Consider the following 26241-nt stretch of genomic DNA (forward strand, 5'->3'; position numbering starts at 1 on the left):
TCATATTTTTTAAACTATTTATGAATTTCTAAAACAGCTCTTTTGTCATGAGTTGAATTGTGAAATCAGATATGTAAATGGTAGACTTTATACCAAATTTTAATTATTCAAAGGTTAGAGGCAAACATTCCACCAAAACGCACAATATTTGTGGGAGCAAGAAAGCATCAAACAGAGCCCCTAGTAGTGCTCCCTTTCTTGCACATCAGGATATGTTTTAGTTTCACAATTAAAGATGAGTTGTGATGTTGAGTAATGTTTGTAAAAATATTATTTACCAAAGGGAGTCGTTTAGTGTTTTGACTCATTCCATCTTATACTGTTAATTACACAGCCTCTGTTAATAACACTACTTGCCATTCTCCAGATTCCTAACCTCCAAGGTAATTTACAGTAAACAACCTAGACAGATAAGGAATACCCTGGTAAAACAATAGCATCTATTAACATGTTTAGGAGTTACTATCAATGTCATTAGCACATTTACTAGGAGCTTATTTACTCTTATCAGATATTATACGCAGGAAATAGTTACAGGCCTGCTCTTACTCCTTTCCTTCAGGACAGGCAACATGAGCCTAAGATATTAGGAGTCAGGGAACTGGTTACTTGGGGAAAAGGGAAGGCATAATGATGGGAGGTGGAAAAAAGAATTTGCCTTTTTTATTCTTCTGGAAATCTGATGATGTTTTATTCTACACCTAAGTAGTGGTTTACACAGCTGTGTTCTCTTTGGCTAATTTCATGTCGCTGGTCAGTTGGTATTATGGCACTCTTCTCCATTTGTACCATGGTTTGAGAGACCTACAAATACAATAAATATAGCCTCAATAAGCGGGCAAATGATCAACACCAAATTTTTGAGGGGTGAGTGCATATGGAGGTGTGCTCACACCTATGTTTTCCTAGGAGGAGGCAGAATGATAGAATTGGGGAAGTGCCTATATGGGGTCCCAAAGGCATTAGATCTGTTTTCTTTCAGGTGGTTATAATTTGTCTCCTTTATTAATAATTTTTATATTTCAAATATATGTCAAATATATAGTTTTCTAATAAAATATTTCAAAAAATTTCTAAAGATTTTTTTCAATTAAAATTATTTCCTATATGGGAAGTAAAGCATACCTACTTTGGCTGACAATAGAAGCAAAATGAAATAAAATAATTAAAAGGTTGACTAAATGTCATGAAAGCCAAAAAAAAAAAATCCAAGTTAGAAAATTTATATTAAAATAACCAAAAAGATCTGAATAAACTATACACAAATTAAAATAATATAAGCATATTCCTAAGGAAAATTCCAAATGAAGTGTCCTGATAATTGATGATCTGAATCTAGTATTGACCAAGATGAAAAATTATATGAGAACTGGCAAGTTCTTTTGATAAAGTAAATTAACACCTGTGTTGTATCAAAATATTTAATTTTGGGGGCACCTGGGTGGCTCAGTTGGTTGAGCGACTGCCTTTAGCTCAGGTCATGATCCTGGAGTCCCAGAATCGAATCCCACATCGGGCTCCCTGCTCAGCAGGGAGTCTGCTTCTCCCTCTGCCCCTCTTCCCTCTCGTGCTCTCTATCTCTCCTTCTATCTCTCTCAAATAAATAAATAAAATCTTTAAAAAAATATTTAATTATTACAGTAATACACAGTAACATTCAGTTCTGGGAAAGCATTTTATATCTATAATAATTTATATAGCCTTATTAAAGAACGTTAAATTTAAAAATTTAAAATATAGTACTTTTTAAAAATTTCTGGTACTAGATTTTGTGAAGAGTATAAAATGGTACTGGATTTTTGGAAAGCTGATTAGCATTTTGTACCAAAATTTTGAGTTATATATCCTTTACACAATAATTCTACTCCTAGGACTATATAGCTCCTGAGGGAAGTGCAGAAAAGTATTTGGTACCAAAAAAAGGGAACAGACCAATTTTTAAATAAATTATGATGTATCCATACAATAACTACAGTTCAACTTTTGCAGTTAATCAGATATGTCTGTATATGTTTCCATAAAACATCTCCAAGACATATTGCTAAGGGAAAAAAGTGCATTGTACTTTAATTTCACTTGTGTGCACCAATATATAAATGTGTATGTTATACACATATATATGTGTATGTTAATGTATGGTTATGTGTGTATCTGTTCATCTACAGACTTTGCTAATCGTGGTTATTTCTGAGAAGGAATAAGTATCTGCAGTTTTTCAGTATTTTACACTGAGCACGCTCTGTGTAAAATAAAAGAAAAAACATAGAGGTGTCTGGCTGACTCAGTAGAGCATGTGATTCTTGAACTTGGGGTCGTGAGTTCAAGCCCTACATTGGGCATAGAGCTTACTTAAAAAAGACAACGTAGAATGTAATATCACTAATGCTTATCTTGGAAGATCTACTCCCTGCTTTTTCTTTTTATAAGTAATACAGAACAAAATAAGATGTTATACCTAAAGAGAGTACAATTAGAAAAGAGATTACAAAGGAAAGAAATGATAAGAAAATATATAAATAAGCTATGTGGAAAAAATAATTTATTTGTGAACCACTTAAAAGCTGATTTTCTCTTTAGTCAGTGAGATCATTAAGTGAGGCATCATAAATAAAACTGTCACTTGGAATAATTTTTTATTCCACTAGGAGAGGATTAAATGCCATGTGTATTATGAGGTTTATCTTATATTAAGGGTTTCTGTTCCCATGACAGCAGGAAAAATGACAATAATGGTCAGGGTTCTAGTGACTCTTAGATGTTATGTGGTAAGTATATAAAAGAAAGTATTAAAAGTATAATGTTGTCCTGTTGAGTTGTTGTGCCATCTCTTGCAATGTGTATAAAAACCTTATGAAGGATTGTTATTCTCAGAAAACTGAATTTATGTTTTAACTGCATGATAGGATCATGGCCAAGTGCAGAGAACCACTTAGGTGCTATCGAAATCACTGGATAATTCAACATGTTTTGAAAGGGAAGACTATAATGTATAAGAACAACCAGTTCCCAGAAATAATTTCTTAAAGCACAATTCTTGGTTTGTATGTGATTAAGTATCATAGGAATTGAAAAAATAATTAGTTCTGACTCAAACCAAAATAGAGTCCAGTTCTAGCATATATTCAAATTTGAGGAAATTATTCTGATGGTTTTGAATTTGCCTACTTCCCATTTAAAGGTAGGCACGCTTGTTAATAAATGGCCACTTTTATGGAAACTCATCTTAAACGAATAGCATAGTGTAACAGTCAAGACAAGGTTACAAGAGGGGGACTCCTAGATTCAGTTGTGCCATTGTCTCTCCATGAACTTGAGAAAATCACTCTGACCTTAGTGTCTTTTTTCTTAAACAAGGGAAGCAAAATTTGTTAATTGCTTAAAATCTATAGGATCTATATACCCAAGTACATGGCACAAACGTGAACATAACTTATCTACAGTATTTCATAGTGATGATAACATTTAAATGTTCAGCAAATTACACATCTCATCTTCTATATGAGCATGCCATTTTAAAGTAATCATTAAAGTGCAGAATCTCCCCATGGTTTGAAAGACTCACACAGAATACTAGGCTACAGAAAATCCAATAGTTAGGTTATCAGATACCCAAACACTCATAAATTATAGAATCATATGAACTCAGATTTTAACCTCTAAAGTGTAGCTGTCACAGGCCATCAACCTATCTTTAATTACCCAGTAGAATATCTTCACCAGGGTACTCTTACAGCTTCTACTTGAACTTTAGGGGCAGGAAGCCACAATTTTCAGAACTGTTCTTAACATTCAACAGTAGGTTTTTCCTTCTTTCTGTTTAACTGGAATCTAACTTTGCATTCATTCTCCCTATTAGCCCATTTTTTAATTTATGCCTTTACAGAACATGCTGAATTATTGGAAATGCTGGGACTTGACTTGGTTCACACTGAATGGGCATTGCATGTGCTTCAAAGTGGAAAAGTTGATCACCTGAAAAAAATGAAACTTCTGTTAATAAACTTTGGATACCATTCCATTTGTTCATATCTTCATTAATTCCTATCAATAATGTTTGATAGTGTGCTATGTAAAGAGGTTGCACAAATTTCATTGAAATTTTACTTAGGAGTTTGATAATCTTTGGGGTTGTAAATGGTATTTATAATGGATTTAGTCTTCTAGTTATTTGTTCCTGGCATTTGGAATGACAATTATAATTGATTTTTTGGTTAATCATGTGTTTAGCAATCTCGCTAGATTCACTTATTAATTCTAATATATCATATGTAGATTGATGTTAGTCTAGAAATACAGTCATCCATTATGAATAATGGCAGTTCCATTTCTTCCTTTCCCATCCTTATGTCTTTTTGTCTTTTTTTATAAAAAAATGTTTTATTGCAGTATAATTGACATACAACTGTTATATTAGTTTCAGGTGTACAACGTAAGTGATTCAACCTTTTTTTTTCATTTTCATATATTATTGCCCTACATAAATATTAAATTGAAATGGTGTTAGGAATCCTTCTCTCATTCCTGATCTCAGGGTAAGATTTAAATATTTCAGCACTTATTATGATATTAACTACAGTTTATGAATTTTTAACAATCCTAAGTGGGTGATAAGTTATGTCTCTTTTTTTTTTGTATCTGTTAAAATAATCACACTATTTTGTTCTTTGTTTTATTGAAGTGATTTGATTTCAAAGTGTTAATTCAACATGAATTTATTCTTGGATAAAACCCAATTTGTTCATGGTGTATCAGACTTGATTCACTTTGTTAAACATACTTTTTTTTTTTTTTTGCATTTAGTCATCAGAGATAAAAGCCTTTGATTTTCCTTTTTAGGTGATATTCTTCTCAGTTTGTTGTGAAGTTTTTATGGCATTCTTGAAACATTTAGAGGGGTTGCCTACTATTTGTGTTCTCTGTAATGTCTTGTGTAATACTGGTGTCATTTCTTTCTCAATTGTAGAAGAAAATTCACTAATTAAATCACCAGAGCATGGGACTCACTTATAGAAGATTTGTCATTATAGGTTCAATTTATTTAATAAACACAGGACGATGCAGATTTCCCAAGTCTTATTTTTTGTTAAGTTGGGCTTTACATTTCATATGTAGTAACATAAAAATTTATTTAGCATAAAATCACTTATAGTTTGTCTATTTCCAGGTTCTGTAATGATGGCATTTCTCATTTAAGTAATGTGTTTCTTCTGTTCCTGAAGAATGAATCCTTTAATCATAATGAAATGTCCCTCTTTATCTCTCCCTTTTTTCCCGGAAGTCTAGTTTCTTTAGCATTAATTTACCCGTCTCACTTTTCTTATGCTTAATTCTGCATGGTATATCATTTTCTATGTTATGACTCTCAACAATATAGTATCTTTCAATTTAAATTGCTTTTCATATAAACAGCATATATTTGGGAACTGCTTTTTTTCTAGCCTAAAAAATTTTTACATTTTAGTTGAAATGTTTAACTTGAAAAAAATTAATGTTTTTGTTAATATAGATTGATTTATAATTGTCCATCTTGTCCTTCATTTTCTGTTTTCCCCATCTCTTTTTATTTCTGTCTTCTTTTTGTGCCTCCTTTTGTTTGTTGAATAATTTTTGTTATTCAATTTAAATGCTTCTTTTGGATTTTTACCTGGGGCAATTTAAAAACATGCCTACATATTTTTTGACATTCTCTTGCTTCAAAAAATGGGGTTTATGGCCCCTCCCAGGATTCTGGGCCAACCTTAGTGATTCTCTTGTAACCAATAAAATGCCGTGGTTTGCTGCTACATAAATTGCTAATTTCAATCAACTGCCATTACCAACTGTCAACAGCGGAGGGCGCCCTATTGGCTCTCTGGTCCTGGCTCTTCATACCGTGGTTCTGTTTTCACTACGTGCTGAGCAGCATAAGTACAGTTTTCAAGCAGTAAATTGTCTCAGGTTTGTTTATGTGGCCGTGTCTTATTTAACTCTTAGTTTGGAAGGATAATTTTGGTAGATATAGAATTCTGGGTTGACAGTTGTAATTTTTCTTTCAGCATTAGAAAGATTCTTATTTTTCTCCTGTTCTCGATGGATTCTGCTGAGAAGGCAGCCATCTTTTAAATCATCTTTGTGGGGTAGGTAATGTATCTTTATTTCTCAGATGTTTTTAATTGTTCACTTCAGTGATATGCTTATATTTCATATAGATAGTATTCTAGTATAGAATTCAATAATAAAATATTTCAGAATTGCAGTACATATATGGTCAATCCAAACTACTCTGCTCTAAGTAAAAATAAAAATTTATTTGATTTCCAATTACAACAAAATGTAGCAAAGCAAAGGAAAATCTCCCATAGGAAAAAAAAGATACTTAATTTTCATTTCTTATTGAATATGTATCATATATAAAGTAAAATAATATAAGCACATTCTAAGTATCAAAATTGTTTTTATAATTGCTCATCTGTAGCTAATGTTGATAGGCATATACGAGAAGAAATTAAAATCCTTTATAAAGAGTAATAAAGTAACACTTGTATTACCTAAGGCAAAATACTTGTTTTGGCAAATCATATCCTATAGCCGAAACTATCTATCCAAATACAGTACATGTAATACTATAAATATAGGAATACTAATTCAGTAAAGGCAATATATAGAATATAGGGGAAAGCAACAATAGTATATGCATATATATATATAGCTTTAATATATAAAATTTTTGTTATTTCAAATAATTATAAAATGATAAACTAACAACAGTTTATACAAACAAGTATAAATTGTCATTAAATATGCTTAATAATTATTGCAAATTAAATAGATAAGAAGATAGTCTTTATCTTAATGGCAGATTATCAAGGCATTACAAACTGGTAACGGACTTTTGAAAATTAATCTAGCAATTTTAGCAACTTCTTTTTTTTTAATATACTTTTTAAAATACTAATTTGCCTTTTAGGACTGTATCCAACACAGCTACTCACAATTGAGCATAAACATATGTTTACAAAATTGGCAAAGGAGCTATTTGTAAATAAATGTTCATTCCGTGGATATTCTGAAACTTTATAGCAAATCAGGTAACTCTTATTTACTACAGATGATAACTCCATGACCTATTGCTAATAAAAAAGAAAGCAAATTATAATTGCAGGTGTGCACATGTATATAAATATATTCTTTATATAAATACATATTTATGTGAATATCTGTTTTTATACACTGAGAAAATATGTATCTGCATTTTTTGAAAAGTCTGCACCAAATGTACACTGAATTTACAAGTAGGAAAAGAAAATTTTAAAAATAGTCACATGATGGTATATCACTAGTGATTTTTTTTTAATGTCTGCTCTACATTTTTTTCCTTTATGGTAGTGTAGAATAGGTCAGAAGTCATGCTGAAAACACATTAGAAACCAGAGAAATAAAAATGTAAAAAGCTTTGTGGAGAAAATAATTTAATTTAATTATGGTCCAGTTTGAGGAAGCTGACTCTAGTCAATGAGGTCGTTAAACTAGGGACCGTGGACAAAATTGTCACAAATAATGCTTTTATTGTTTCTCTTGGATTAAATGTCAAGCGTATAGTAAAGTTTATCTTGTATTTTGGGTTCTGCAATACCACGATATCAGAAAAGAAAATGACAACCGTATTCTGAGTTATAATGACTGAAAATTTATCTGAAAAAGTAAATAGAAAAAGCCTTAAAACTGTATCCTTGGGGCACTCAGTCGGTTAAGCATCTGCCTTGGGTTCAGGTCATGATCCCAGGATCGGGCTCCCTGCTTAGCGGGGAGCCTGCCTCTCCCTCTGCCAGCTGCTTCCCCTGCTTGTGCGCTCGCTCGCGCTCTCCCTCGCTCTCTCTGTGTCAAATAAATAAAGTCTTTTAAAAAAAAAATGTGTCCTTGTCCTGTGGAGCTTTTTGTGCCATTTCTTATGATGTATACGAAAAGTCTATCAGTTGCTGTTCTCAGAAAAATGTGTTCATGTTTAAGTCTTTGGTATCCATCAATTTGGTAAATTAACTTATTAATTCTAGTAAGTTCTAATTAAATCTAATAATTCTCATGCATGAGCTACAGGTTGCTTTTAGATAGTCTGGAAACATAATTATGTGACCTTTGAATAAAAGCGAGTTCATTTTGTTGTTTCTAAACTTGATGCCTTTTTTCTTCTTTTTCTTGTGTTATTGCCCTGACTAAATTTTCCCTAAAATGATCGACAGAATTGATGATAATAGACATCCTTGTCTTCATTTTGATCTCAAGGAGTTTTTCAGTATTTTACTACTAATTATAGGTGCTGCAGTTTTCTAAGCTGTTTTAAAAATCATAAGTAGGTGGTTAATTATATCAAATAGTTTTTCTGTATCCTCTGACATAATGACATGATTTCGCTCTTTTGTTTGTCAAGGTTGTTTGATTTGAAATGTTAAATCAAGAATCCATTCTTATATTAAGCCCAATTTGTTCCTTGTGTACTATAGTTGAATTCTCTTTAGATTCTGTTTGTCAAACATAAGGTTTTAACTTATTTTTTAATGTTTCTCGTGAGGCATAAAACTTTGATTTTCTTTTCCTATAATGATCCTCTTGGCTTGGTGTCAAGTTTATAGGGGTCTTATAAAGCATTTTGGCTAGAGGTTTTACTGTTTCTCTCTCGTGGAAGAGGTTGTTCATGATTGGTTATTGATTTCTCAATTATATGGCAAACATCAGGAATTGAGACATCAGGACATGGAATTCATTTGTAGGAAGATTTTTCTATACAGATGCAGTTTATTGAATAAGTATAGAATCCTTGAGATTTCCTATTTTGTTATTTTAAAAATTTCATCATTTTATGAATTTCAAATCTGTAGACGTATGTTTCCTTATAACATAATGTATATGTTTTTAGGATCCTAATGATGATCCTTTTTACCATCCTGCTATTGATAACATGTCTTCTTTATTCACTTAATTTTGGATTTCTCATTCATTTTTTTATAACTGATATTAATTTTTCATGTTCAGAATTTTGGTTTAAATTCCTGCTTTGTTTTCTAATTTTATAAAGTGCATTTTCAAATCTTAAAGTTTCAGGATTTTATTTTTTGCATTAGTGCTCTGAACATTTTTTAGACCTGTATTTTGATGCATCCTCCACGATTTTTAACAATTCAGTTGAGGCTTAATTGATGTAAAATAAACTGCACAATTTAAAAGTAAACAGTGCATATTTTGATATGTGTGTTTGTGAAACCATTACCACAATCAAGATAGTGAGCTTATATTCATTCTTCTCTCTAGATTTCTTTGTGCACATTTGGACAGCCCCCTCCGAATCTTGCCTAAGCACTCCGCACTTTCCCTGCAGTCGATATTCTCTTACAGGAATAGAATGACTGGATCATATGAGAGGTGTATTTAAAGGTTGTTTTAGAATACGTCGAAATGTTTTGCAACATGAATGTGCCATTTACATCTTGACAACAGTGTGAGGGTTATAGTTGATTTACATTCTTGCCAACTCTTGTTATGGTCAGTGTTTTTAATCATAGCTCTTCTAATAGACGTACAGTGGCATCTCACCGTAGCTCCACATTGTATGGGTATGCAAAAAGGTGTCATTCTCCATAAATGGAAAAAATGGATCACAAGACTGATGGTAATCCTTTCCTTCCCATTTGTGCTTTTGTATGTATGGCTATTCTTTATTGCATGCTGGATTTTCTGTTTGAAATACCGCTAAAGTAACTGGAGGTTCTGAATGAATTTTCCTTCGTCTAGTGAGCATTTGTTTTTGCTTCTGAGAGACAGCGAATATGTGGGCAGTTCATGTTATGGCAGTCAGAGAATTCATTCTTCTGAAGCTGGATCTCAGGTTTTGTGAGAGGTTTTCTATGTTGGGTTCATATAGATATTTAGGGTAGATCTTCCCAGGGGGTGCCAAATGGACCCCTGGGTTGTCATTAAGAGCCTTTCTCCTTGGTGCACCTTCAGTTCCAGCCAGTTCCCTGAGCTGGTGAGACTGCTAGAAGCCCTACTCAGCTGTTTTGTCTCAACTCTAACTTTCTGCTTAGCATCTTGGCTTCTTGATCACCCCTTTTAGAAAAGCATATACTTCGAGGGGAAGAGAGGTACCACATTTGAGTCTCATCACCTGGGTTTCTTTTCTGAGATCTTTTGTCTCTTCAAATGCTTGTCTCCTTGGGTGTGTGGTGCCTTCAAATATCTTTAATATCTTCCAGCTTTCCTAGTTTTTTTTTTTTTTTCCCAGCAGAATAGTTGGGCTGATAGAGTTTCTTAGTTGTTACTGAAAGCTGACAGCTATATATATATGTGTGTGTGTGTGTGTGTGTGTGTGTGTATATATATATATATTCTTTTTCTTTTTTTGGAATAAGTTTTTGTGGTTTTTTTTCCTCCTAGATTTTATCAATTCAATCTTTATATCAATAAGATTTTAAAAAATTTGTTAAGACAAATGATCTACCAAAGAGTAGAACTCTAATGTCCTTATTTGGTTAATGTACTCTAGTTAAATTTCGTTGTTGATTGACTAAATGTTTCCCTAGTTCCCAACATGTGCCAGATATAAATTATGTAGTAGAGGTACATAATTTTACTAGGTAGACCCCAGTGAAACACAAACAAGTAAATATGGATTATATTATAAAAGGCAAATTTGTGGCAATTTTTTAAGCTACAGTAGTCTAAAATGTTACCTGTACCACTTTGTATTATGTTTACTGGTCCCTCTAGAGGTTGGCATATAAAACCTTTACTTATCTTCATCTACTTAGAATTAACAAAATGCCAAATTATGTACAGACAGTCTCACAACAAGAAAATGCCTCTGTTCCCCTTTTCTTTGTGGTCTTTTTGTCACATATTTTATTTATAATTTTATTAAGAAGTGGTTATTGGTGATTATTGTAATTTTTTCCTTTAATTAAATGAAGTAAACTTTATGTTCAGTTAAATACATGAATCTTGAGCTTACCTTTCAGTGAATTTTGCAAGTCATATACTTTACATACAGAATGGTATTTAACATTTTTGCTTAAAAAATGAGCTTTTTCATTTTCTGATTTCCTATTTGAATTCTTCTTTGACATAGTGCTTATGTGGTCCACTGTGGTTTAATTTCCCCTCATCTTTAAATTTTCCAAATTTATCTCAGTTGGTTTCTTTTAACAGCTTTCTTGAGGTATAATTGATAATCAAAACCCTGCACATAAATAATGTATACAATTTGATGGATTTGAACACATGCATAAACCTGTAAAACCATTACCGCAATCAAGGTAATAAACATAACCATCTAATTTCAGTCCATTGTGTCAGAAAGCATACCTTGTTTGGTTTAAGTCCTTTTGAAACTATTGAGGTTTGTTCTATGGCCTAGTGTTATATTTTTGTGTTATTATCTTAGTGGTTTCTCTATGGCTTAAAATATAAATCTTAACTAGAATATCCTTTAGATTTACATTGAATTAATTCCAGTAAAATATAGAACATTAATTCCTATAGAGCTCCCTCATTTTTCTATTATTATACATATTATGTTAAAATATGTTATATACCCATCATGACATTGTTATATAGTGTAGTAATTGTTTTATATAGTTTTATGTCTGTTGAAGAAGCTAGAGGAAAGGAGAATAAATTGTGTTTATAGATTTTTTTATATTAAACTTTTTATGTACTGTTTCTGAATCTGTTCATCTCTTCCTGTGAATTGGTGGTACCGTATGGTTTTACTTCTTTACTCTAAGATAGATTCATTTACAACTTCCTCTTCTGTGTTCCTGTTGTCAAATATATTATATTTGTATGTGTTATATGACCACAATACAATTTTATAATTATAAAATTATAATTTTATAGATACTGTTTTGTGAAGTCTTTTAAATCAGTTGTGCTATGAAAGGAACATTAATATTTATATTTGGTATTATCATTACCTACATAATTATTTTACTAGAGATCTTTCTTTTTTTCCATATGGATTTTAATCGCTGTCTGGTATCATTCCTTTCATGCTGAAGAGCTTCCTTTAGGATTTCTTATATTGCAGAATTTGTAACAACACATTTTCTTTGCATGTCTCAGACTGATTCCCCCACCTGGCTTGTTGTTATTGTTTGTTTTTTTATTTGATGACAAGGCTGGACTAATTATGTATTCTGTTTCCACTGCACTGTGTAGTTTCTGATATGATTGCTTAGATTTTTCCTCATTTTAAAAAAAATCTGTTAGCAAGGCTCCTTAGGTGTTCTCCTCTAGTCAGTATAAGACACTCATTGGTCAAATATTGTGTACTTTGGTCCCTGAACCAAAAAGACTTGTGACTGGGAATACTGCTTTCGTAGTTGTGGGTTTAAATTTGCATTTTTTCCTTGAGCATTGAAAAGAGTCTGCTCCATTTTTCTGGTTCTCTTTGAATCCTGTTGAGAAGGTAGCCATCGTTTAAGTCACTGTTCATAGATGACTAATGTGTATTTATTTCTCAGAAGGTTTTAGTGTGCATACATTTGTTCACCTCATTAATATTATTTATATTTGCTATAGATGTCAGATACAGTGTTTACTAGTAAAAGTCTTCACAAACTTCAGTAGCTTTTATGTTAATCCAAATTATTCCATCTGTGTAAATAAAAGGATAATTCATTTGATTGACCCTAGAAATAAAGCAAAGCAAAAGCAAAAATTATAGCTGGTATGAAAAATAACAAAAGCCAGAAATAAAAAAAAATTATATTCAATTCATAAAGATATCTGCACATAAACACAAATTAAAATAAGTCACATTCCTCCCAAAAATATCAAAATGGTTTGTTACTGTTATTGCTAATCTGGTATTATTTGTGACTTAGATGAGAAGTTGAATGAGAATAGCCAAAGTCTCAATAAAGTGATTCTTGTATTGCCTATTGCAAAATATTTTATATCTACTATTTTTTTAAAGATTTTATTTATTTGTCAGAGGGAGAGAGAGCACAAGCAGGAGAAGCAGCAGGAGCAGCAGGCAGAGGGAGAAGCAGGCTCCCCGCTGAGCAGAGAGCCCGATGCGGGGCTTGGTCCCGGGATCATGACCTGAGCCGAAGGCAGACGCTTAACCAACTGAGCCACCCAGGCATCCCCATATCTACAACTGTTATATAACATATAATATCATCATGCTTTGGCAAAACATAATCTATATTAGAAGTGATTTATAGAGGTGCTTGAGTGACTCAGTTGGTTGAGCAGCTGCCTTTGGCTCAGGTCATGATCCCAGAGTCCTGGGATTGAGCCCCACATGGGGTTCCCTGCTCAGTAGGGAGCCTGCTTCTCTCTCTCCTTCTGCTCCTCCCCACCGTTCATGCTCTTTCTCTCAAATAAATAAATCTTTTTTAAAAAAGTGATTTATATAAATATAGTAAATATCAGAACCAGTCACTGACAAGCAATATATAGAAAATAAAGAAAATAATGAGAAGCTATGTTTAAGATTATCTATAGGTTTAAGAAGTAGTATTTTTGGTATTCAAATAATTATATAATAATTGGTTAACAAATGGACTTAGCAATTGTATCTAGGTATAGGTATATACATAAACATAAATGGGCAATTACTCTATTAAAAATATGCTTAACACTTAGAGCAAGTTAAATTCATATTAAGACACTTCTTTGTCTTGATATTGGCTTATTGAAGGGGTATAAAATTACCCTGGCTTCTTAATAGTAATTTGGCCTTTTCCACCCTCCCAGTTTTAAAATTTACCTACACTTTAAACTCCACAGTAATTTGCCTTCTAGTACTGCATCTGACACACAGACTCATACATGTGTGAAAGGATGGGTACAAAAGAGGCAAAACTGCTGTTTCTGAATAAATCATGCTTTGTTTGTACCATGAATACTGTGCAGCTTTTGCAACCGATCAGGAAGAACTGTATATATTTACAGAAGAAAAGTTTGAGACCAATTGCTAAACAAAGCAAATTATAAGTTACTTTCAGATATGTGAAAATTTTAAATACATTATTTATGTGAATACATATTTGTGTATATATCTGCTAATATATACACTTCGTTGCTAATCCTGGTTACTTCTCAGAGGGAATATATGTCTGCATTTTTGAAGATTTTTCACTGAGTACATAATATATGTGTAATTAATAAATGATAAGTCAAAGAAATAGAAACAAGATGGCTTGCATTTTGCCTTTTTGCCTGTTTTTGAGTTAGCACACAACAGAGTAAGAAGTTATGCTTAAAAACAAGAGAGTTAGAAAAGAGTTGTACTGGCATTAAATGTCAAGTGTGTTATAAAGTCTGTCTTATGTTCAGTGGCTTGTGTTACATGCTGTCAGAGAAAATGATAACAATGATTAGGGTTATAGTGACTCTCAAAGTTTATCTGATAAGTTTATAGAATAAACCTCAAAAATAAAACTTTGTCCTGTGGAGTTTTAGTGCCATTTCTAATGATAAACATAAAAAGTTTATTAAGGATTGTGTTTCTCAATAGTATGTGTTTATGTTTCATTGTATGGTATTCATCAATCTTAATAAATCTTTTAGCTTACTAGTTTTAATATATTGCCTACAGGTTACTTTTGGATAGTCTGGAACCATAAACACATAATCTGTGAAAAATGACAGTTTCATTTCTTTCCAATTTAAGATCTTTTGAATATTTTCTTGTTTTTCCCTGGCTAGGAACCACCATAAAATGTTAATAGAACTAACGGCAGTAGAAATCCTTGTGTCTTTTCTGATCTCAGGTGTCCAGTTTTTCAGTATTTCATCACTAAGTATGATGTTTGCTGCAGTGTTCTCAGTTTTCCGTTTTGGGGTTTTTGTTTGTTTTTTTAAGTTTTAAGTGGGTGGTAAATTATGTCAAATGGTTTCTCTATATCTATTGCAATAGTACATGATTTTCTTCCTTTGTTTTCTTAAAGTGGTTTGATTTCAAAATGTTAAACCCACAAGAATTCATTCTTGAATTAACCTCAATTTGTACATTGTGTTTTATATTTGATATATTCTTTTTTTTTATTTTTTTATTGTTATGTTAATCACCATATATTACATCATTAGTTTTTGATGCAGTGTTCCATGATTCATTGTTTGTTCATAACACCCAGTGCTCCATGCAGAACGTGCCCTCCTCAATACCCATCACCAGGCTAACCCATCCCCCCAACCCCCTACCCTCTAGAACCCTCAGTTTGTTTTTCAGAGTCCATCATCTCTCATGGTTCGTCTCCCCCTCTGACATACTCCCCTTTTCCTCCTCTCCTGTTATCTTCTTCTTTTCCTTTTTTCTTATAATATGTTGCGTTATTTGTTTCAGAAGTACAGATCTGTGATTCAACAGTCTTGCACAATTCACAGCGCTCACCGTAGCACATACCCTCCCCAATGATATATTCTTGATTCCATTTGTCAAACATAAGTTGTTTTGTGCATTTGGTCATACGAGACATAAACCTTACATTTTGCTTTCTTTCATTATCTTCATCAGTTCGGTGTAAAGTTTATAAGGGTCTCCTAGAACGTTTGGGGGAGTGTTTTTGCATTTTGTGAGAGAGTTTATGCACGATTGTTGTTATTTCTTTCTTATTATGTGGAAAAGATCAGGAATCCAGACTCTAGGACATGGCGTTCATTTGTAAGAAGGATTTTCATTAGAGACACAATTTATTTAGTGATTATAGGACTACTGAAATTTCTCAAGATTTAACAAACTATAGAAATGATTTCAAATTTATAAGTATGCTTTTAAAAAATATTATGTATTTGTCTCCAGGATCTGTAGTGATGATCCCTTCTACATTTATTTTATTGATAATGTGCATCTGTAATTTTCTTGATAAATCTTGCAGGGAGTTTTTAAATTTTTATTCCATATTTTTGAGATATAATTGACACAAGTACCTGTATTTAAGGTGTACATTGTCATGATTTGATATATGTGAACATTGTGAAATGATTACCACAATCAGGTTAGTTATTTTCTTCTATTCAAAAAAAAAAAAAAAAACCCTTCTGGATTTGTCAGCAGTCTTCTCTTTGCACTCATTCAAAATCCGTTAACTGGTCTTAATCTTGTTTCATATTTTTAATTATTAGAAAATTATACTTTTTAAAAACTTTTTGAGGTGAATTATCAGGTGTTAAGTTTTTACCATTTCCACTTGTGTAGTTATTGCTATAAATTTTCCTTTAGACATATTTTGGTGCATCTCATATTTTAATAGCTTTATGGAAGTATAAATTTAAAATAAACTGCACAACTTTAAAATAAGCAGTATACATTATGAGATATGTACATATTTGTGAAGCAAACAGTATAATCAAGGTGATGTAAATATCCATGTGACCCACCTTTCCACGTTATCTGGTGGTACATTCATATTTCTTTCCTGCTGATGCTGCCCAGATGCTCCCCTTTTGCGCATGCTGAGTACATTCTTGTACAGGTCTTTATATGATGATGTATTTTCATTTGTTTGGATAAACCTCACAGAATGGATTGCTGGATCACATGATTAGGGTCTCTTTAAGTTATTTTACAATGCGACAAATATTTTGCAACATTATCATATCACTTTATACCCTATCAGCAGTGTGAATGTCTCAGTCACTCCACATCATAGTCAGCACTTGTTATGGTCAGTTTTTTTAGCTGTAGCCCTTCTGGTAAGTATGCAGTGGTATCTCACCATCACTCTGAATTGCATGGGTATAACCAGTCCTTTCTTTTCCAGGCATCCCCCGTAAATGGAGAAAACAGATCAAAGGCCTGATGTTAATCCTTTCCATTTGTACTTTTCCGTGTATGGTTACTTTTATTGCTTGATAGATTTTCTGTATGAAATACTGCAGAAATAACTGTAAGCTCTGAGTGATATTTTTCTTTCTCTAGGGACAATTTTGTTTGCTTTTTAGAGGCAGTTACCTGCGGGAAGTTCTTTTCTTCCTTGAGACCTTGTGAAACGAGGTCTCAAGTTTTATGAGGTGTTTTGAATTTCTGGTTCATATGGACATTGAAGGTGTAGCCCCTCGGGGATATTAAAAGAATGCATGAGGTTTGTTTTGTTTCTTTAGCCTTCTACGTCTCCGGATCCTAAGCTCAGTGTATGTCCCCTGACAAGGTGAGAGTATAGGAGACCTACCTGCTCAGGTGCCTTAGCTGCTTAGCTTCTACTTTCTGCTTAGTGCTTTAGATGTTCAGTCACCTCTTTTGAATTAGCAAATACTTTGTAGGGGAAGTGGTTCTAAATTCGGATCTCACTACCTGGGCTTTTCTTCTTCCTGAGGTCCTAGGCCTTCCATGCTTGTTTCCTTGAGTCTGTGGTATCTTGAAGAGATATCTTTTATATATTTCCAGCTTTCCCACTTTTCCTCAATAGGATATTCAGGCTAGTTGACTGTTATAAGAAACAGGTATCTTCCCTCAAACTGCATTTTGAAATAAGTTTCAGTTAACAGGTATTTTTTCCTCCCATAGCCAGTTGATTCCAACTTTATATCAAGACTACAGATAACAATTTAGCTTTCTCTTTGGAGGTGATTATACCTTCATTTGCAATTATAAGAAATAATACAGAGACATTTTTGTACTCTTTGCCCAGGTTCTTCCAAGTTTAACATCTTTTAAAACTATATACAGTATGTCAACCAAGGTATTAACACCTACACAGGCAAAACATGGAATATTTTAATTACTGAAAGAATCCCTGATGTTTCCGTTTTATAGGCAAGCCCCTCCCTCCCTGCCCGTTTGCTAATCTCTGACTCCAGGCAACTAATCTGTTCTTCATTTCTATAATTTTTCATTTAATGTATATTTTATAAATGGAATCATTCTTCATTTGACCTTTGGGATTGGCTTTTTTTCACTCAGCATAATTATCTGGAGATTCATCAAGGTTGTTGAGTGTATAAATAGGTTTTTTTTGTTGTTGCTGTTTTTACTGAGAATTCCATGATATGGATGTACCACATTTTGTTTAATCATTCACTCTTAAAGACATCTGGGTTTTTCCAATTTTTGGCTTTTACGGGAAAAGCTGTGATAAACATTTCAGTACATGTTTCCTTGTGAACATGAGTCTTCAGTTCTCTGGGATAAATACTCAGAAGTACTATTTCTGTGTCATATGGTATTTGCATGTTCAGTTTTTATGGGAACTGCCTAACTTTTTCAGAATGACTGTGTTTTACATTGTAACGAACCGTATATGAGTTTGTCTGCATCCTTGCCAGCGTTTTTCAGTGTAACTAGTTTTTATTTTAGCCATTCTAATAGGTGTGTAGTGGTATCTCATTGCGACTTTAATTTGCATTTGCCTAATGGCTATGATGTGAAACATATTTTGTGTGATTATTTACTATATGTATATCCTCTTTGGTGAAATTTCTGTTCTTTTGATCTTTTTCCGGTTGGAGTTTAAAAAATTTATGTTATATATTATAGATACTCATCCTTGGTCAGATATATGGCTTGTAAATAATTTCTTCCAGTATGTAACTTGTTCCCAGTTACTTAACAGAAGATAAAACTGTTAGCACAGCAAAAGTTTTAAATTTTGATGAAGTCTAATTTATTAATTTTCCCTTGTATGGATTGTACATTGGTGTCAGACTCTTTGCTTAGCCATAGGACCTGAATGTTCCTGTTTCTTTTCTATATGTTTTATAGATTTTGTTTTACATTTTGATCTATGAGACATTTTCCAAGCTGACTTTTGGTATGAGGTGTGAAGTTTAAATTGCAACTCTATTTTGAGCCTATGTGTATCCAATTACTATAGCACAGTTTTTGAAAAGACCATTATTTCTCAATGGAATTGCTTCTGCAGCTTTATAAAAAATAAACCAGCCATACTGCATATGGCTATTACTAGGTTTCCATTCTGTTTCATTGATCTATGTGTCTAGTTCTCTAGTAATACCACAGTATCATGAATATTGTACCTGCATAATACATCTTGAAGTTGGGTGGAGTGATTCCTCCAACTTTATTCTACTATTTCAAAATTTTATTAGGTGTTCTAGTTCCATTTTGTGTTCATTTCAATTTTAGAATGCTCTTGTTAATAACTACAAAATATATTATTAGAATTTACTTAGGAATTACATTAAACCTGTATATCATTGTGGGGAGTATTTAAGTCTTTACTAAATCTAAGATCTTCTACTCCATGAGCATGGTATATTTCTCCATTTGTTTAAATATTCTTTGGTTTCTTTCATTAGTTTTTGTATACAAGGCCTATACATATTTTGTTAGATTTGCCTGCAAATATTTAATTTTTGAAGCACTTGTAAATTCTATCTTTTTAAAATTTTAGTGTACACAAGATCATTGCTAGTATATAGAAATACTGTTGAACGTGTATGTTCATCTTGTGTCATGTAGCCTTGCTGATGTCATTTTAATAGATTCCTTGGGATTTTCTATGTGGACACATCATGTCGTCTACAGATAGCAATAGTTTTATTTCTTCCTTTCAGGTTTATATGCCTTTTATTTCCTTTTGCTTGCCTTATTATCCTGGCTCACCTTCCAGCACTATTTTGAATAAATGTGAGAGTGAGTATACTTGCCTTTTATTCTTGAACTTAGCAGGAAAGCATTCATTTTTTAACCATTATGCATAATGTATATTTTAGATCTTTAGTATATGCTCTTTATCAAGATTAGAAGTTTCTCTGTATTCCTATTTCTCTGAGAAATTTTTATCGTGAATAACTAGGTGTTGAATTTGGTTAATGGATTTTACTTCATGAACTGGTAAGTTTATGTCATATTCATTTTTTAGCATGTTAATATGGTAGATTACATTGATAGGTTTTCAAATACTGTACCAGCCTTGGATGCCTGAATTTAAACTCACTTGTTTGTGGTGCTTAAATCTTTTTATATGCTTCTGAGTTCTATTTGCTAATATTATGTTAAGGATTTTGTGTCTGTATTCAAGAGTTATTAATTAATCTGTCCTGGCTTTATATCTTTGTCTAATTTTTATCTTAGTAATACTAGCTTCATAAAATGAATTGGGAAATGTTTCCTCTTTTATTTGCTATTTTTCTATTTCTGTTTTTGATCTTAAATTTTGATATGTTGTATTTTTTTTCATTTATTTCAGTGATTTAAATTTTTTTTCCTTGATACTTCTTTGACCTAGGGATTTTTTACAAGTGTGGTGTTTTGTGTGCAAATTTTTGAAGATTTCTTGTTACATTTCTGTTATTGATTTCCCATTTGATTCCAATATGGTCAAAGAACATACTGTTAGGATTTCAATTATTCTCAATTTGTTGAGCTTTCTTTTTTGCCCCAGGATATGTTCTATCTTGGTATATATTCCATGGAGACTTGAAAAGAATTTGTATTTTGTTGCTATGTGGTATAGTGTTATATAAATATCAGTTAGGTACTGTCAGTTAATGGTGTTGATTTCTTCAGCATCCTTGCTGTCTCTGTACATTTATTCTATCAACTATAAAGAGAGAAGGGTTGACATTTCCAGGTATAATTATGGATTCATCTATTTCTTCTTTCAGTTATATCAGTTTTGATTCTCATGTTGTAGCTCTGTTTGTTGGATACAGGATTACTGTATCTTATTGGATTGAGGATACATCTTTGTGCGGTGTCCATTTCTGTCTCTGGTAATTTTCTTTGCTCTGAATTTTGTTTATCTGATACTAATATTGCCTTTCTTGCTTTCATTTGATTATTGTTGGCATGATGTATCTTTACCCGTCGTTTGCTTTCAAGTCTACCTAAATCATATTTAAAGTGAGTTTGCAGTAGACAGAAAATGGTTGTCTTGTCTTTTCTTTTTTTTTAAGTTCAATCAGCCAGTATCTGTCTTTTAATTGATATATGTAGGCCATTTTCATTTAATGTTATCATCTATATATTAGGACTTGCGTGTGTCTTTTTTTTTCTATTCATTCACCGTATTTTTAATTTTTCTATTTTTCTTTTGTCAACCTTCCCATGGATACTTGAACAGGTTTTTAGAATTCAGATTTTACTTATGTATACTATATTTGAGTGTATCTTTTTGCATTAGTCTTTTTACTGATTACTCTGGATGTCTTATATATCTGCTATGAATCAGTTGATCAGTTGTTTTTTCTATCATTATGAAAATCTATCGTTATCATCATTTTCCCACTTCTAGTGAAGTGTAGAAATCTTACCTCCTAAAACATCCCTTTTATTCTCCTCCTGCTTTTAATATTTTGTCTTAAATATTTCTTCTATGTACTTTCAGAATCCATACCAGACAGTGTTAGAATTTTTGTTTCAGCTGAAAAGATAATACAGAAAACTAAAAAGGAGAAAGAACATTTATTGTATTCATCTGTGTATTTGCTTACCTTGTTCTTTCTTCTTTTTTGATGTTTCAAGATTACTTCTGTCATTCCCTTCTATTTAGAAAGGAAACATTTTAGAACTTCCCTTAGCAATTCTCTTGGCGTATTTTGCTGGCATTCAGTTCTTTTCGTGTTCGCTGATCTGAGAATATCTTCATTTTCACTTCAGTCCGGAGATAATTTTACTGGTTGTAGGGTTCTGGGTTGACAGTTGTTTCCTTTCAGCACTTGAAAAATGTGTCACTATCTCCTGGCTTCCTTGGTTTCTGGTGAAAATATAGACTAAATTTGAATGTTGTTTTTCCCTATAGGTAAGGTGTTGTTTCTGTCTTGCTGCTTTCAAGAACTTATTTCTGTCTTTAGTTTTTCGAAGTTTGACTATGATGTTTCCTGGTGTGGATTTCTTTAAGTTTATCCTGATAGGGCATCATTAAGCTTCTTGAATCTGTAGGTTCATGTCTTTTGAAAAACTGAGAAGGCGTTATATATTAGAGTATTCTTTCAGTTCCATACTTTATTTAGTCCTTATGGGATTCCACTAACGGGATTGTTAGAATGTTTGTTATGGACCCACAGGTTCCTGAGTCTTAGTTTTTTGGGTTTTTAAAAAACCCCATCTGTTTCCTCTCCATTGTTTTGATTGGGTAATTTCTGTTTCCTCCTTCAAGATCAATTATTATTTCCTCTGGTATTATACCATGAAGGGAAAGGTGAAGTCACTGCCTCTATTGCTGGGTGATTGTAGCAGTCCATGTTCCATCCTTGTCCTCCATTGACTCATGAATAGGGAATGTTCTTGGTTATTGCTACGTGGCATTGGGAGTTCTGGCTCGCCACTAAACCTTCACTAATTCCTCCCTGATGTGAGTAGTAGGAATGTCAGCTTACAGAACCTCATGTAGACTCCATTGACACCATACAGAATGACTTCTTTAGCATGGGCTGTGGTGAAAGTCATTAATCTTTACTAGATCTCCTCTGACAGTACCTCAGCAAGGAAGGGAGCAGCATGTTATTAAATTTCAGGGACTGGAAGTCCAGACTTGCCACATGCTGTCCATTGGCAGTGAACTGTAGTGAAAGACAGCTCTTTACCACCAAGCAGTTATTAAGGTTTCAGCTCCCTGCTTGAAGCTTGTTGGACATCATGGGATAGGAGGTTTGGGTTAACTATTTACAATGTGGTAAGAGTGGACTTTTGGTGGTATGTCTGAGGATGGAGTCTCAGGTTTTTCTGTGGTATTTGGGTGCCGTAGAGCAGTTATTCTAGTTAATTATCATTTAAAGAAATAATAGAAAATAATCTTATTTTAATCACATAATTATATATATATATATATATATGTTGTGCAAGTGTGGTTTTTCTGCATATGGAATTCTAAGTTGACATTTTTATTTTTCTTTCAGCATTGGAATGGTGGTGCTTCATTTCTCCAGTTCTCTATTATAAACCATTGATTTTCTTATAATATTCTTGTTGTTTTGGTATAAAGTTTATAGTAGTCTCATAACATGATTGAGGAGTGTTTTTAATGTTTCTATTCTCTGGAAAAGATTATGCAAGATTAGTGTTGTTTCTTTTTAACTATATGGAAAACATCAGGCTCTCAGGCACAAGGGTATAGAATCATTGGTAAGAAGGATTTAATTACAGATGCAATTTATTAAGTAGATACAGAATTGTTGAAATTTTCTAAATTTTCTTTTTCCTTTTTTTTTGAGCTGATTATTTCTTGGAATTTACTGAATTCAGGTAACTTCAAAATATCGTCATTAACTTATGCTATTAACTTCAAAATATCGTCATTAACTTATGCTATTATGCATGTGTCTCAAGGATCTATAGTGATAATCCACTCTACACTCTTGGTAGTGATAATATAATGTTTTACATATATTTTTCTTTTTACAGGTGGGGGTAAGTGTTGTTAAGAGTGTATAATTTTTGGCCTTCTTCCAAAAAGAACAACAGCAGCAACATCAAAAAACAACTTTTGGATTTTTAACTTTTCTCTTTGTAATTTATTAATTTCATTCATTTATCTTAATTTTATCATTTTATTTCTATTATGTTTTCTTTTTTTATTTTATTATGTTAATCACCATACATTACATCATTAGGTTTTGATGTAGTGTTCCATGATTCATTGTTTGCGTATAACACCCAGTGCTCCATTCAGTATGTGCCCTCTTTAATACCCATCACCAGGCTAACCCATCCCCCCACACCCTCTAGAATCCTCAGTTTGTTTCTCAGAGTCCATAGTCTCTCATGGTTCGTCTACCCCTCCGATTTCCCCCCCTTCATTTTTCCCTTCCTGCTATCTTCTTCTTTTTTTTAAACATATAATGTATTATTTGTTTCAGAGGTACATATCTGTGATTCAACAGTCTTACACAATTCACAGAGCTTACCATAACTATTATGTTTTGGTTAAAAATTACTTCGTTTTTCAGTTTCTTGAAGTGGATGATCATTTAAAACTTTCAGTACTTCCTCTTTGGGGATTTAATGCTTTATCTAGACTTTCTTTAAGACACATATTTGGTGCATGCTACACATTTTGAACAGGTTCATTGAGGTATAATTGATTTAAAATAAATTGCACATTAAAATTAACTAAGTTTCTAGATACGTGTGTATTATGAAACCATCACCACAATTAAGATAATGTAAATATCTACTCCTCCCCCTCAGGGTTCCTTTGAACTTCATATTTCTCCTTTCTGACCCTGCCGCAGCCCTTTCCACTTTCCCATGTTTAGACATTTCTGGAGTTGTTTTTTTTTTTTTTCCCCCAGATTTTATTTATTTATTTGACAGAGAGAGAGAGAGTGCACAAGCACAAGCAGGGGAATGGGAGAGGGAGAAGCAGACTGCTCGCTGAGCAGGGAGCCCAATGGGGGGCTTGATCCCAGGACCCTGGGATCAGGCCCTGAGCCAAAGGCAGATGCTTAACCAACTGAGCCACCCAGGCACCCCATTTTTGGAGTTTTTATATGGAGATATAAATTCATTTTTACTAGGAAAAATGTCAAGAAACAGAACGACTGGATCATATGACAGTTGTATATTTCAGTTATTTTACAGTATGTCAAAGTGTTATGTGTTGTGAATATACAGTTGTACACCTTACCAGCAGAGTATGAGAATTGCATTTGTTCTGTTTCCTTGTCATCATTTGTTACGGTCAACATTTTTCACTGTTGCCCATCTAATAGGTACGTAGTGCTATCTCACTGTTGCTCTAAATTGCTTGGTGTAACCAAGTCTTAGTATTCTTTGTCCCATCATCCTCACTAGAGAAAAGGAATCTCACATGTGATAAAACAGGTGTTCTTTTCCTGCCCATTCACTTTTTGTATGTGTGGTTATTTTTTAATGCAGGCTGGATTTTCTGTATGAAATAATATAGAAGTAATTGAAGTTTCTGGGTGATTTTATCTTTCTTTTGTGAGCTTTTGCTCTTGGGAGGCAGTTATGGTGGGGGTAGTTCATCTCACTGCAGTTAGAAATTGAATCATTTTGAAGCTGGATTTCGGGTTTTGTGTGGAGTTACTTATTTGAGGTTCAAATTGACATTAGGGCATAGCCCTAAGGGGGTGCCAAATGAACCTTGGTTTTTCAGAGCCTCTCTTTCCTGGTACGCTATCAGGTCCAGTTTGTGTCCCTTGATTAGTTGAGACTGCTGCAAGTCCTTTACACCTTCTTAGCTACAACTTCCTGTTTAATATTATGGATACTCAATCACATCTTTGGAATCAGTGAAAGCCTTCAAGAGAAAAGGAGTAGTAAATTTTGGTGGATCACACAACATAGGCTTCGTGTCTGAGATTCTGTTTCGTCAAAAGTTTGCTTCCTTGAATTAATATCTTCCACCTTTCTTAAATTTTCTCAGCAGGATGGTTGGGCTAAAGAGGCTGGAATACCATTAAAAATGTTTATTTCTATAAAAGCTAGTTATTGAAATACCTTTGGATCTGTAGGGTTTTTTTAATAGAAAATTAATATAATCCATATGTCCATAAGATAGTTTTTCTTCCCAAGGAGTGCGTCTTTTTTATCATTTCACATAATCTATTTCATTTTACATAATTTATTTCATTTTAAATATTTCATTGATTCATTAAATTTTTCTTCACTTTCCAACATGTGCCAGATACAAACCACTTGATGGTTGTATTTATTGAGGTACATCCTTGTGGGAAACAAAAACAGTAAATAGTGAGTAAATAAGTTTCGGAGGAACTCGTTATATAGCCATACTAACCATATTACTACTTATAATATTAGTGCTTTCGGGACTGACATACTAATTGCTATCTTATCCCGGTGTGCAGAGTTATGAAAGTACCACTTGATGTGAATGTATCCTCCCAACACTATATTTCCTTTAATCCTTTGCCTTTCTTTTGTCATATTTCCTGTATGAAAAATATATCCCTGTCGTGTATTTTACATATGCAATACTATTTACCATTTTTGCTTCAGAGATGTTTTTCAAACATAGAGAAAAGTTGTCATACTTATCCACCTATTTTCCCTCTCTAGTACTTCACTCCTTCCCGTAGTTTTTAATTTCCATGAGGCGTCCTTTCCCTTCAGCCTGAAGACCTTCCTTTAGTATTACTTGCATTATACGTTGTACAGCAATAATGGTCTCTGGTTTGATTGTGTGAATATGTCTTGTTTTGTCCTTAGTTTGGAAAGAATTTTGATGGATATAGAATTCTGGGTGGACAGCTGTGTTTTTTCTTTCAGCATTGAAAACGTCCTGCCCCATTTTGTACAGTTCTCCATGGAAACTCTTGAGAAAACAGGAATTACTATTTAAATCATCATTCCCAGGTAGGCAATTTATCTTTATT

General features: G+C 32.9%; 1 long non-coding RNA gene across 1 annotated transcript; it reads left to right on the forward strand.

The window, feature by feature from the left end:
- Positions 1 to 5860: 5860 nt before the first annotated feature.
- LOC141374317 (uncharacterized) lies at positions 5861 to 26221 on the forward strand. Its single transcript, XR_012381093.1, has 3 exons — positions 5861 to 5937; positions 6036 to 6116; positions 26135 to 26221. It is a non-coding gene; the product is annotated as an uncharacterized lncRNA (long non-coding RNA).
- The last annotated feature ends 20 nt before the right edge of the window (positions 26222 to 26241 follow it).

This window comes from Callorhinus ursinus, unplaced genomic scaffold (genome assembly GCF_003265705.2).
Source record: "Callorhinus ursinus isolate GAN/ISIS: 27379988/994484 unplaced genomic scaffold, GSC_fseal_2.0 scaffold16, whole genome shotgun sequence".
Taxonomy (NCBI): Eukaryota; Metazoa; Chordata; class Mammalia; order Carnivora; family Otariidae; genus Callorhinus; species Callorhinus ursinus.